Source organism: Heterodontus francisci, chromosome 7, assembly GCF_036365525.1.
Source record: "Heterodontus francisci isolate sHetFra1 chromosome 7, sHetFra1.hap1, whole genome shotgun sequence".
Classification (NCBI taxonomy): Eukaryota; Metazoa; Chordata; class Chondrichthyes; order Heterodontiformes; family Heterodontidae; genus Heterodontus; species Heterodontus francisci.
The window spans coordinates 15625113-15640277 of record NC_090377.1 but is presented as its reverse complement, the minus strand read 5'-3'; the positions used below and the strand labels follow the sequence as shown (position 1 = coordinate 15640277).

The 15165-nt window shown below is 45.4% G+C and overlaps 1 protein-coding gene across 3 annotated transcripts in view; it reads right to left on the bottom strand.

The window, feature by feature from the left end:
- adcy5 (adenylate cyclase 5) overlaps positions 1-15165 on the bottom strand; it is a 481143-nt gene that overhangs the window by 433756 nt on the left and 32222 nt on the right. The window lies entirely within an intron of this gene.

Here is a 15165-nt window from a genome sequence, read left to right as displayed (position 1 = left end):
TTGGCACACCTCATGTAGGCTATCAAACCCACAAACACAATTTTTTTTTGAAGAAATCCATCCTTGCTCTTAATTATATAATCATCTTGATGTGCTGGCTGATCTCAACATTTTCAACTTGAAACCTCTTACCTTTCGAATCCTCCCCTAACAATTAACTTGTCAATCGCAATGTACCAACTGGGAGCTCGGACTGACTTGGAAATTAAATTCTGACACTAAGCATCAAACATTGACGCCAACTGCTTAGGATTGTCATGATGATTATCCCATTACCGAGGAGTTTGCTCTTTGAGGATATGTTGACCCTTCCCTTCATGCATTTTTGGACTGATTTCCTCTTGCCTGGTCCTTTGGTAATGGATAGTAAGTTCACCAATTCAACAACAATGTGCATTTATATAGCACCTAAAATGTAATAAAATATCCCAAGACTTTTCATAGGAACGTTATGAAGCAACATTGGACACTGAGCCACATAAGGCAATATTAGGGCAGGTGGCCAAAAGCTTGGTCAAACAGGCAGGTTTCAAGGACCGTCTTAAAGGACAAAGAGAGATAGAGAGGTGGAGAGGTTTAGGAAGGGAATTCCAGAGCTTAGGGCCCAGGCAGCTGAAGGCATGGCCACAAATGGTGGGGCGATTAAAATCGAGGATGCTCAAGGGGCCAAAATTAGATGAGTGCAGATATCTTGGAGGGCTGTGTGGCCGGAGGAGATAACAGAGATAGGGAGGGCCAAGGCTATGGAGGCACTTGAAAAGAAGGATGAGAATTTTCAAATCGTGGCTTTGCTTGACTGGGAGCCAATGTAGGCCAGCGAGCACAGGGGTGGCCAGGACATGGAGTAAGTAAGGACATGGGCAGCAGAGTTTTGATTGGTCTCAGGTTTACGGAGGGTAGAATGTGGGAGGCCAGCCAGGATCGAGTTGGAATAGTCAAGTCTAGCGGCAACTCAGCCGCTATGTGGTGGGAGGTGTAGCACCATGCACCAGCACATCCCATTCAACACCTTCAAATCTACATCACATCTGAAAGACAGCATCGCTGACCATGCAGCACTCCCTCAGTAGTGCACCCTACGGTGGGTGTCAGCTTAGATTTGGTGCTCAGGTACCTAGAGTGGGGCTTGAACCAACAACCGCAAGAGTGCGGCTGACTGAGCCACAGCCAACAAAGCGGGTGAGGAAATAGGAAGTGCCATTAAACAACTGACTAAAAGACACCATTGCTCTGCTCAGATACCAGGTCCCCTGCTGTCTAATTAGGCCATTAGCACTTAGCAAACTTCACCAATCACTCAGAAAAATTCAACTCCAACTGTAAATGCTAAAAATAAGAGCTGTTTAGGAACTAAAAATAAAACGATTAGGGTTTGATCGCTGGATTTCATTATTAAAAGCCATTTTATGTTCTCCCATGTCACTTTGCCCAAGGCTGTTACTCATGTAAGCTTGGATTAGTAATTGGTGTGGAGTAAGCTTGACAGGTGGAGCTGGCCTCTGGAACACCAAATGTATTGAGTACAAGAGCCGGCATGGACTCGATGGACCGAATGACCTCCTGCTGTGCTGTAAATGACTCTAAGACTCTATAAAGCTCTGGTTAGGCCACAGCTAGAGTATTGCATCCAGTTCTGGTCACCACACTTTAGGAAGGATGTGAGGGTCCTTGAGAGGGTGCAGAGGAGATTTACCAGAATGGTTCCAGAGATTAGAGATTTTAGCTACAACGTTAAGTTGGAGAAGCTGAGGTTGTTCTCCTTGGACCAAAGGAGATTGAGGGGAGATTCGATAATGGTGTACAAGATTATGACAGGTTTAGATAAGGTAGACAAAGAAAAGGTGTTCCCATCAACTGATGGTACACAAGGACTACAGTACACAGATTTAAGATTTTGGGAAGATGGGAGGAAGAACTATTTTACGACAACCTCAAATATTCTTTACTTGCCTGAATGGGTGGCACTGCAAAAACACTCAATAAGCTTGACACCATCCAGGACAAAGCAGCCCACTTGTTTAGCACCTCATTCACCATCTTAAACATTCACTCCCTCCACCACCGGCGCACTTCAGCAACGCACAAAGGCTCCTTTGACAGCACCTCCCAAATCCGTAACCTCAACCACCCAGAATGAAAGGGCAGCAGATGCACGGGAACGCCACCACCTGCAAGTACCCCTCCACGTCACACACCATCCTGACTTGGAACTATATCGCCGTTCCTTCACTGTCGCTGGGTCAAAATCCTGGAACTCCCTTCCTAACAGCACTGGGTGTACCCACACCCCAAGGAGTGCAGCGGTTCAAGAAGGCAGCTCACCACCACCTTCTCAAGGGCAATTAGGAATGGGCAATAAATGCTGACCTTGCCAGTGACACCCACATCCCATGAATGAAGTTATTTCTAAACTGTGGAGCTCCTTAATCTAACTATAAAAATAATGATCCAAGTATTAAATAACCACGGCACAATTTTTGAAGAATCCTAACAGAGTTGTTTTAAAAAATAACCTCTGCATTATTTTTGCGTTTCCTGTACCAGCTTTACTCTAACAATTATCAGGTTTGTAAAACCTAAATTCACAATCTCAGAATCGTTACAACGCAGGAGGCCATTCAGCCCATCGTGTCTGCACCGGCTCTCCGATAAAGCAATTTACCTAGTGCCATTTCACTGCCTTCTCCCCATAGCCCTGCACATTCTTCCTTTTCAGATAACAATCCAATTCCCTCTTGAATGCCTCGATTGAACCTGCCTCCACCACACTCTCGCCGTGCATTCCAGATCCTAACCACTCGCTGTGCGGAAAAGATTTTCCTCGCCATTGCTTCTTTGACAATGACCTTAAATCTGTGCCCTCTCGTTCTCGATCCTTCCACCAATGGGAACAGTTTTTCCCTATCTATCCTGTCCAGCCCCCTCATGATTTTGAATACCTCTATCAAATTTCCTCTCAACCTTCTCTTTTCTAAAGAAAACAGTCCCAACCTCTCCAATTTATCCACATAACTGAAGTATCTCATACCTGGAACCATTCTTGTGAACCTTTTCTGCACTCTCGCCAATGCCTTCAACATCTTTCCGAAAGTGTGATGCCCAGAACTGGACACAGTGGGCTGGATTTTAAGAGCCCACTGCCGATGTCAGCGACAAGCTCAAAATTTGGCGGCCCGTGCACACCAAAGTGCCACCGCGATCTTTAGCGCAGCGGCTCATTTAAACAGCTGGGGTGGCCCGGCCGCCCCAATCTCATGGGGTGGGCAGTCCAGCCCCGGCAATGCGTCAGCTTCCTGTGCACAGGCGCTGGCGCCCTTTTCAAAGGGCAGCGAGCCCTGCTGCCCAATTTAAATTTTTATTGACAGACCCCCCAAAATTAAATAAATAAATTTCTAACACCCCTTTCCCACCCCCCATAACAATTACAATAACTATTTTCTCTCCACCCCCCCACAAAATACTTTTACATCTGACCTTACCCCCCCCATAAACTGCACAAAGTTAAAGGTTCAACACTTCCCACCATCCCCTACACCCATTACGTGTATTTGACCCCTTCCACTCCGCCTCCCCACGCACACTGATAAACTTACCCCCTCCCCACTCTCCACCAGCCTCGTTTCCCCGATGGGGATCATGAATGGCTGCCATGGTCCCATTTCCCAGCGGGGGGGGGGGCCTTCCACAGAGCCTCGCTGCCGCTGGGAGGATCGGGCTGGGCCCTCCGGCATCGAGCTCCATGACAGACCTCATCCGGAGTCATCTTCAGGCCCTCCCCCCACCTCTGTCACGGAACCCGACACATGGGGGAGAACAAACTCCAACCCAATATTCCAGTTGAGGCTGAACCAGTGTTCTATACAAGTTTAACGTAACTTCCTTGCTTTTGTACTCTATTCCCCTATTAATGAAGCCTAGGATACTGTATGCTCCATTAACCATGCTCCCAACCTGTCCTGCTACCTTCAATGATTTATGCACATATACACCCAGGTCCCTCTGCACCTGAACCCCCTTTATGCACCCTTTATTTTATATTTTCTCTTTACGTTCTTCCTACCAAAATAAATCACTTCACACTTCTCTGCAGTAACATTTCATCTGCCAGTTGTCTGTCCATTTAGCCAACCTGTCTATGTCCTTTCGAAGTTCGACACTATCCTCCTCACATTTCACAATGCTTTCAATTTTTGTATCATCTGCAAATTTTGAAATTGTATCCTGTACACCAAGGTTTAGGTCATTAATATATATGAGGAACAGTAAGGGTCCCAACACTGACCCCTGGGGAACTTCACTACAAACCTTCCTCCAGTCCAAAAAACATCCAGTAACCACTACTCTGTTTCCTGTCATTCAGCCAATTTCGTATCTATGTTTCTACTGTTCCTTTTATTCCATGAGCTATAATTTTGCTCACAATTCTGTTGTGTGGCACTTTATCAAATGTTTTTTGGAAGGCCATGTACATTACATCAACTGCATCACCCTGATCAAGCTTCTCTATTACCTCATCAAAAAACTCCATCAAGTTAGTTAAACATGTTTTCGGTTGTGTTATCCACCTGAGATCTGTCAAAAGCATTTTTGTCCCCTCTTCTATCTCTTTCATCATCTAAGGAGCTCAGTATTTGTTTGCCCTACCTTTCCCCTTTATGGGAATATACCTTGACTGTGCCTGAACTATCGCTTCTTTAACGGCAGCCCATTGTTCAGTGACCGTTTTGCCTGCCAATATTTGATTCCAATTTATCTGGGTCAGATCCATTCTTACCCCATTGAAGTTTGTTTTCCCTCAGTTAATTATTCTTGCTCTGGATTGCTCTTTGTCCTTTTCCATAGCAAACCTAAACCTTATGATACAATGTTCCCCTACTGACACTTGATCCACTTGGCCCACCTCATTCCCAAGAACCAGGTCTGGAAGTGCCTCATTTCTCATTGGACTGGAAACATACCACTGTAGAAAATTCTCCTGAACACACTCTAGGAACTCTTGCCCCTCTCTGCCCTTTACACTACTACTATCCCAGTCTATATTCAGATAATTAAAGTCCCTCATTATAACCACTCTATAATTCTTACATCTCTCTGTAACTTCCTTGCAAATTTTTTCCATTACATCTTTCTCGCTGGTTAGTGACCTTGTTATGAAAGTGCTTCTTTTTTAAAAAAAAGTTTTTTTGAGGTCTCATATTTTAGAATTATGGGCATTGGTTCATTTGGGAAAACTGAAAAGATTCCATGGATGTGTTTTTTTTTTACAAGGGTCACTGAGACGTCGTGTTTGAAAACAAACCTTTAGTGGATATTACATGCCTTAAGCTCAATAAATAACAGAAACCTTGGCGACTTGGGGGAGATGTTTACAGAGAAGTAATATGTCAAGATTTATGGTGGTCAGGAGGTTTCGCTTTTGGGATATTGTTTTGGTTCAGTTGGGGTGTGGACTGTGTTGAAAACAGTTGGGTTTGTAGCCTGCTGAAAAACACTCAATTCCTCTTTCTCTACCTCTTTGCAAAAGAATCCAGTGTGTGAGAGCTAAAACACCTGATGTCACACTTCTCCTGAGACGCTCCTGGAAGGCCTGCCGGATTAATTCTCTGAAAAGAACTGCTCCAGAAAAACATCCCAGTGACTCATCTACGTGTACTTGGACGCCAGACTGTATGCCATTTTTGGGACACAACATAGCTCATCCTTTTTCTTCAAGAATTAACAAGTATTTGGCCAAAGTATTCTTTTATGTTGATTTTTTTTTTGTAAAAGACCTCTGCAGAGAAAATTCCTTTTTTTTCCCTTTAACCAGTGTGTGTGTGCGTGTACATGTTGGGTATTTAAAAAGGGAACTTTCATATTTCAATCTGTGTGTTAAGGCTTTGCTTCATTACTGGATAAGTCTTGTTTTATAATAAACTAATAATTTTGTTGTTTATTAAAGAAACCTGGTTGGTATATTTTATTGTGGGATAAAGAATAGAACATATGATTGACCATATCGGTAACTGGGTAAACATATGTTGTGACCTGTGGAGATGTGGAACTAGAAAATACAGTTCACTCCTCCCACCTCAGTCATAACAGCCTATATACTACACAGAGCAATGTAATTATACCTTTTTTTTGTTCCTCAGCTCCAGCCAAATAGATTCTGTCCTTGACAACTCTGCCACATCCTCTCTCTCCAGCACTGCAAAGTTCTCCTTAATCAAAACTGCCACCTCTCCCCCTTTTCTTCCGTATCTTTCCTGAACACCTTGTATCCAGAAATATGTAGTACCCAGTCTTGCTCTTCTTTAAGCTTGGTCTCCATTAATACCACAACATCATACTTTCATGTGGCTATCTTGATGCCACATCTTCCTCATTTACCTCTTCTTAAACCCTAACATCTCTAACCTTGCTATTTTACATTTTACATTTTGACCCTCTACTTCCCCACAGGCAGCGCTCTGAATTATAAGTTCTCTTCTTTTAAGTAGACGACAAACCTCCTTTTTAGTAAATAATGAGAGAGGAAGTACTAGAGGGTCTGACATCCTTGAAAGTGGATAAATCGCCGGGGCCGGATGGATTGCATCCCAGGTTGTTAAAGGAAGCCAGAAAAGAAATAGTGGTTGCGCTGAGGATCATCTTCAAATCCTCACTAGATACAGGAGAGGTACCAGATGATTGGAAGTCTGCGAACGTTGTACCATTGTTTAAAAAAGGGTGCGAGGGATAGGCCAAATAATTATAGGTCAGTCAGTCCGACCTCAGTGGTGGGTAAATTGTTAGAATCTATTCTGAGGGACAGGATAAACTGTCACTTAGAAAGGCATGGATTAATCAGGGATAGTCAGCAGGGATTTTTAAGGGAAGGTCGTCTTACTAACTTAATAGAGTTTTTTGAGGAAGTAACAAGGAGGATTGATGAGAGTAGTGCAGTGGATGTGGTCTACATGGATTTTAGTAAGGCATTTGACAAGGTCCCGCATGGCAGACTGGTCAGTAAAATGAAAGCCCATGGGATACAGGGGAATGTGGCAGGTTGGATCCAGAATTGGCTCAGGGACAGGAAACAAAGGGTAGTAGCTGATGGATGTTATTCTGAATGGAAAGCTGTTTCCAGTGGTGTTCCACAGGGCTCAGTGTTGGGTCCCTTGCTGTTTGTGATATATATTAAGGATTTGGACTTAAATGTGGGAGGCATGATTGGGAAGTTTGCTGATGACACAAAAATTGGTCGTGTAGTTGATAGTGAAGAGGATAGCCATAGACTCCAGAAATTTTGGTTAAGTGGGCGGAAAAGTGACAAATGGAATTCAATCCAGAGAAGTGTGAGGTAATGCATTTGGGGAGGGCAAATAAAGCGAGGAAATACACAATAAATGGGAGGATATTGAGAGGCATAGTAGAAGTGAGAGACCTTGGAGTGCATGTCCACAGGTCCCTGAAGGTGGCAGGACAGGTAGATAGAGTGGTGAAGAAGGCACATGGAATGCTTTCCTTTATTGGACGAGGTGTAGAATACAAAAGCAGGGATGTAATGCTGGAACTCTATAAAACGCTGGAGTATTGCGTACAGTTCTGGTCACCGCATTACAGAGGGGATATAATTGCTCTGGAGAGAGTACAGAGAAGATTTACAAGAATGTTGCCAGGGCTCGAAAGTTGCAGCTATGAGGAAAGATTGGATAGGCTAGGGTTGTTTTCCTTAGAAGAGGAGGCTGAAGAGTGACTTAATAGAGGTGTATAAAATTATGTGGGGCCTAGATAGAGTAGACAAGAAGGACCTGTTTCCCCTAGCGGAGAGGTCAATTACCAGGGGGCACAGATTTAAGGTGATTGTTAGAAGGATTCAAGGGGACATGAGGAATAACTTTTTCACCCAGAGGGTGGTGGATGTCTGGAATTCACTGCCCCGATCAGTGGTGGAGGCCTCAATTCTTTTAAAAGGTACCTGGACATGCACCTGAAGTGCTGTAACCGGCAAGGCTATGGACCAGATACTGGAAAGTGGGATTAGATTGGGCGGCTAGTATTTTTTGGCCAGCACGGACACAACGGGCTGAATGGCCTCCTTCTGTGCTGCAATTTTTCTATAATTCTATGGTTCTATATTAAGCAAGTGCTCACCTAGAATAATGATATTGAACCAGTCATTTGAGTTTTCGGGGGTGCGAGTAGAATTCCAGCTCCGCTCATCCGATGCAGTCACATACCAATCTCCATGGACCACTGACTACTGTCAACAAGAGGGAGACTTAATGACTTCACAAGTGACTGAGAAGGCAGAGAAAGCCCTCGTGTGACAGACAATAATCATTAAGGTGTATGTGCGTCTGTGTGTGAGTGTGTGTTTGTTGGTGAGTGTGGTGTGTGTGTGTGATCGTGTGTGAGTGAGTGTGCATATGGGTATGTGTGTGTGGGTAAGTGTCATGCTAGGCCCCCGCCTGCCAAGAATGAGGCACATTAATTTTGTCATAAACATTGATTTCAAACTGTTACTGGAGTTAAACAGATCAGCCGTGGCTCGAAAAGACATTTGCATATTAACAGACGGTGATTGGAATGACGAAGGACCATTCCCTGACACATTCAATCTACAATGGACCTTGATCACCAGGTATTATGTGTAAGAGGACCATTCTAGAGACTGCTAGGGTGATACAATCCAAGATGTGGTCAGACCAGTTAGTCACATGACTAACCTGCTTGGCAACCTGAACTGTACAGTTTGAACTCAGAGTGTCTGTTTGCTCCTGGACTGAGAAGATCTCTTCTGTCTGCTCCCATCTCTTTCTCTCAAGCCTCTGAATCCACTTGAGGACACATGAAACCCAAGAGAGAAAAGTCTCCTACAGCGAACAAGATTTAAGAAGAATACTGGGCCCCAATGAAAAGCAAGATCTACCTAAAATCAAGGACTCTACAGTGAGCTTGAAGAACCGTAACAAAAACTTTTCAGGTATTGCCTCAAACTTTTCCACTTTATTTTTCTTCTGCATTTTTTTTGTTCGCATGCGTGTATCGCGTAAGCATGCTAGCGGGGGTGCGTCGTGTATCCATAGGCATCAACTGAATTAGAGTTTAAGTCCAAGTTTAATAAATTTCAACTTTTCTTCTTTAAACCTAAGAAAGCCTGTTTGTGCTGGTTTCTTTGCCTTATAATTGGAAAGCGGTGAACAAGGATTCACCAAGGGGGAGTGAAAAACACTGTGTGTTTAAAATTAAACACTGTTACAGGAAGACCAGGTGAAGGCTGGGAGGGACCCCTAGACACCTTTCTCACCTGGTCGTAACAGTAAGTGTGGGCATGTGTGTGAGTGTTAGTGTGTGTGTGGATGTGATTGTGTGTGAGCATGTGTGAGTGTGTGTGTGTGTGTGAGAGTATGTGTGGGGGGTGAGTGTGTGTTGTGTGGGGATGGGTCTGTGAATGTGTGTATTTGAGCGTCTAAATATTATTTCTTATCAGTCTTTCACTCTCTTCCCCTCTTGTGGTTAATTAAAATGTGGAAAGGAGAGATTGAAAACCTTCGAGATGAGCTGGAAAATTTTATTTCCTTTGAGAGATGAGAAGTTGATTCACATCTTGGCTTTTGTCCAGAATATTTACTTTCTCAAATATATTATCTTGTCTAACTTCTGTTTCAGCTCAGCAGCAACTACCACATCAAACCGAGCTAACCTACTACACCGCCACCTCCCCTCACTCCCTTCCCCCACCTCTCCACCTATCCTTCTCCACTCTGCCTGAGTCTCCACAGTCTCTGGCACCTCACCCAAGTGGCCATTATTCCTGAGAGAGGCTAGACGGTCAGCACCTGCGTACTTCCTGATCACGGAGAGCGCCAGAGCCTACTGAGATCCTGTCTGGCATCGGGGTTCACACGCACACTATGCAGCAGCAGTCGTTGGATCGCGATCTGGAGTGGGATCTCCGGCTTGACATCTAATGGTCCTCTTCCCATCCCAGAGCAAACCTCAACACATTGTCGGAACATCAAGAGCCTGCTCCATCATTCAGTTAGATCATGGTTGATCTGTACCTCAACTCCATTTACTCGCGTTTGATCCATAATCCTCAATACACTTACCCAGCAGAAAATGATTCCTGTCTGTCTGTTTCTGTCCTTCGATCCCAGTCTTGAAAACTCAAATTGTCCCCCCAGCATCCACAGCCTTTTGGGGTAGAGAGTTCCAGAGTTCGACAGAGTTCCACTAACCTTTGTGTGAAGCTGTGTTTCTTGACTTCCCTCCTCAATGGCTGATCTCTAATGTCAAGATTCTGTCCCCTCATCCTTGATTCCTCCCATCAGAGGAAGCAATTTCTCTGTGTCTACTGAATTGACATTTAACATTTTAAACACCTCGATCAGATCACCTCTTAACCTTCCAAACTCAAGGGAATACAAGCTAGATTTTTCATACATGGGGTAGTGGAAATCTCGAAATCTCTCCCCCAAAAGGCTGCGGATCTAGGCATTTTTGCCACGGAGGGAGGAAAGAAGAACTGGATTTGTTTTTAGATCAGGAACAGGTGGAAACTGATTAAAGTTAACATTTTCATGGGGGTGAGGCCTTAACTGGGATGGAGTTGGGTTACCTGTTCCAATTAGAGCCAGTGAGGGTGGGAACGGAGGCGGGTCAGATGAAGCGTGGCACTGATTTGAACTCCCCACCGCAGCCATCACTGAGGCTGCTGGTCGGCCTGAGGGAGTGATCTGCGGATTGTGCCAAAGCCTTCCACAGCACCAGAGGGAAGTAAAATGTCACAGGAGAGTTGAGGCCTGGCACCAGGGCAGGGCTGCCGATCTGGATCTAATGTTGGAGACTATGAGGGAGAGGAGGGAGGTCCTCTTCCTGAAGGGTGGCAGGAGGAGGCCACCTTGTTGAGCAACACCGGACTGGTCCAGGCACTGGAATCTCAACTTCAGAAGCTGGATGGCCTGCTCAATGGTTGTCATACTGAGCAGGTGACACTGGTTGTATAGCCTCCATGCCACTGTCTGGAGCTCCTGTGAAGGGGTGAATAGCCATATCTTCAAGGGATACCCCTTGTCCCCTACGATCCATTCTTTGGTTGGAGTGAAGATCTGTGGCAGTATTGATTGGCGGAGGAGGAAGGAGTCATGACAGCTGCCAGGAAAGTGACGCACACATGGAGGAAGCTCTCTGTAGTCACAGACCAGCTAAACGTTGAGGAAGCAGAAGCCCTTTCTGTTGATGGGTCTCAAAGGCCGGTCACTCGGTGCCTTGATGGCCACATGGGTGCAATTGATGATGCCCTGCACCTGGGGGAATACAGCGATGGAGGAAAAACCCACACTGCCTTTTGTGCCAGCAAAGCCCCATCTGCCTGAAACTAGATGTAGCACCCAGCTCTTGCACACAGGGCAGCAGTGACCAGTGAGATGCAGTGGTGTACAGCCATTTCCAAGATGCCACTAAGGTCCATAGCTGATCCTTGGAAGGAGCCAGAAGCAAAGAGGTTCAAGGCCATAGTGACATTGACGGCCACTGGCAGAGCACAATGACCAGTGCTGTGAGGTGCAAGGTCTTCAGCGACGAGGTCACAGATATGAGTGACCAACCAGCTGGAGGGTCACAGTCTCCTGTGGCACCGTGCCTCGGTTGTCTCCAGGTCGTTCTGTCTTTGGGGGTAGATCCTGTGGTGAGGATATGGCCTCCATTGCCTTCCTGCCCGTCTTTCCTCTCCCATGCCCTGCTCAGGGTTCCACCCTTCCTGTGGAGGGTATTGCCCCTTATCGCCACTGCACCCAAAATCTGGCAGTCGTGCTCCCATTGCCAGCTGCAGTATGTCTTTTGGACAGGAGGCTACCCATTTGTCCTTGGCAGCTTTGCCCCCTGTTCTTCTGCCCCCTTCATGCCAGGGGATGCTGATTCCTTTCAATGTCCAAGCAATGAGTGCCCACTCTTCCCGCCACCTGTGCAATGCCCAACTCCTTACCAAATGCCAGGTCCCTCTTTGCCCCACTGACCCACTTATGGGGCTGGGGCGATGCCCTGGGGCAACCATGACTGGCTCCCCACTCCGTACCCACCTCCCTTCAGCCAATCTGCAACAGGCACCTGCTGAAATCCATGTGCCCATTAAAAATTCCACTCTCCCCTGCAACAAGCTCTGAACCAGCTTTTAAACTACTTTAGTTGGCGTCACCAGGGAGGAGAGTGGGATTCCTGTCTCGCTTTTCCTCCTGCCTGTTTAACATTACCAGTGTCGGGAATGGAGTCCTGAACTGATGCATCGGCCAGCGCCGGCATTTTCTGGCCACCCCCCACTCCACCCCCACCTCCGGTCCGACTCTGGGAGGGTCTGGAAGTTCAGCCCGAAAGGGCTGTGGGTTTAAATCCCACTCCAGAGACTCTCAGCACAAAAATCCAGGCTGATCCTCCCAATGCAGTACTGAGGGAGCACTGCACTGTCACAGGTGCCGTCTTTCAGATGGGACATTAAACCAAGACCCCGTCTATCCTCTCAGGCAGACATAAAAGATTCCACGGCACTATTTTGAAGAAGAGCAGAGGAATTTTCCCCAGTAACCTGGCCAATATTTATCCCTCAACCTACATCATTAAAACAGATGATCCGGACATTATCTGATTGCTGTTTGTGGGAGCTTGCTGTGCTCAAATTGGCTGCTGCATTTCTCACATTACAATGTGAACATAGTTCTTCATTGGCCATAAAGCACTTCGGGATGGCCTGAGGTCATGAGAGGCGCTACATAAATGCAAGTTCTAATTACGACTTCAAATTTGTGCCATATTTAAGTGCACCTTTATGCTCGGGGCTCGTGCACACTAAGAACTGGGGTAAAACTGTCAAAACTCACTTCAAAATGGGACCTTTACATACTGCAGAAAGAGGAATTTCAGGGCTACACATGATCCCAGAGATGAAAGGTTGGTGTCCAAAGCTGAATATTATTCAGATTGTGGCCGTGGCCCAGGCTGAGGCAGAGCAAAGGGTGTTTTGATGAAAGATTATTGACCTGAAACGTTAACTCTGTTTCTCTCTCCACAGATGCTGCCAGACCTGCAGAGTATTGCCAGCACTTTTTGTTTTTATTTTAGATTTCCAGCATCTGCAGTATTTTGCTTTTATTATATACCTGAAGAAAGAGAACCGTTTGCAATACTGGCTAACATGGGGACCGGGGAAGAGAAGTTGGGCGTTTGGCAGGTTAGCGGGAATCGGATCAAGGGAACAGGAGGTGGGTCTCGTGGACAAGATGAGCTCAGAGAGGGCATGAGGAGAGAGAGGAGAGAACTAGAGAAAGATGCAAGTTCAGGACTAGGGCAGGGGGAAGCATTATAGGCAGTTTGCCAGGTCGGCTAGCGGAAAGGAGGGATGTGAAGATGGAGGGGAGAGGGGTTTAAAAAAGAATGTTTGCAGTACAGAAAAAAAGCAGGGGGGTATTTTTGCATTCCAAGATGATCCTGGAATAGTAAACAGTGCTGCCAGACCTGTTGAGTATTTCCAGCATTTTCTCTTTTTATTTTGGATTTCCAGCACTTGCAATATTTAGCTTTTGTTTTAGAGGGAGCTTCGTGTGCATCGAATTATCTTACAGATGACCTGGGAATGTTGAATGTGTCTGAAATCAAACATATTCCACTTCCCAACAATAACATCCCTCAACCCAATGAGCACAAAGGAGTACAGGGACACTAATGCTGTCACGGGCTCCCATTTCCTGTCTTGTTACATGTTGAAGTGAACCCAATCCAGTTGCTTCCCAGACTGACAGTCCCGGACAGGTTAGTCACCCATCAGTTATGAGTGTGACGGGCTGGTGTCCGTTGGGGGTGATGAATGGGGGGTGGGGGGGAGGCGGGAACTAAAGAGGGTGGAGGAAGTAAAAACCCAGGAGAAAAAAAAAATCACACAAAATAGTTTTGTGCATTTTAAAGATTTTGTTAAACCATTTTGTTTATTATTTATAAAAACATTGACGATAGGGGCGGTGGGCTGTAAGAAGGTTGCTTGACATGGGAGGACGATTGCAGGAGGGCATTCATGTGATGAGATCTCCAGTAATACACCCAACCAGACCTAACAACCTTGAGCACAAAACTCCAGGCCGACACTCCAGTCCAGTACTGAGGGTGTGCTGCACTATCAGCAGTGTCATCTTCCAAATGAGGCATTAAACCGAGGCCCCATCTGCCCTCTCAAATGAACGTAAAAGATCCTACTTTTGAAGAAAAGTAGGAGAATTCTCCCTGGTGTCCTGGCCAATATTTATCTCTCAATCAACCTTGTTAAATAAACAGAATATCTGTTCATTATCCTTTAGTTACAACTACAAACCTTTTTATAAAATCGACAGGCAACCCTTCGTAGTCTGTGTAAAATATCATGAATATCAACGGGATTGAGGAACTACAGGGTCTGGGGGTGCACTTTCACAAATCATTGAAAGCAGCAGTGCAGCTTAATAAAGCCATTGGCAAACCGAGCCCTAGAGTTTATTTTTTAGAGAAATTGAATTGAAGAGCAGAGAAGTGATGTTAACCTTATATCAAACTGTACTTGGAGGACTGTGCACAGTTCTAGTCTCCGTATTATAAAAAAGGACATCGAGGCTTTGGTGAAGGTGAAAAAAAGATTTTCAAACATGATAGCAGAACTGAGAGACTGTAACTAGCAGGAAAGGCTGAACAGGTTAAGGGTCTTTTCTCCAGAAAAGAGAAGGCTGAAGGATGATCTGGTCGAGGTCTTTAAGATTATGAAAAGATTTGTTAGGGTAGATGCAAAGAAAATGTTTTGGGGGAGACCAGAACTAGGGCTCATAAGAATAAGTTAGTCATTAATAAATCCAATAGAGAATTCAGGAGAAATTTCTTTGCACAGATAGCGGTGAGAATGTGGAACACCCTAATACAAGGAGTAGTTGAGGTGACTAACGTTTAAGGGGAAGCTAAATAAACATATGAGGGAGAAAGTAACAGTAGGATAAATTGATGGGATTAAATGAAGAGGAGTGGAAGGAGGCTCACATGGAGCATAAACACTGGCATAAATAGTTGGGCCGAATGGCCTGTTTCTGTGCTGTACATTCGATCTGATTCTGTGATGGATCCCTCTCAAGAGTCCTTTGGTGAGGATTCTGTGCTGCAGTGGTTATTTTTGGCACAGTACCAAAGTAGCTCGCT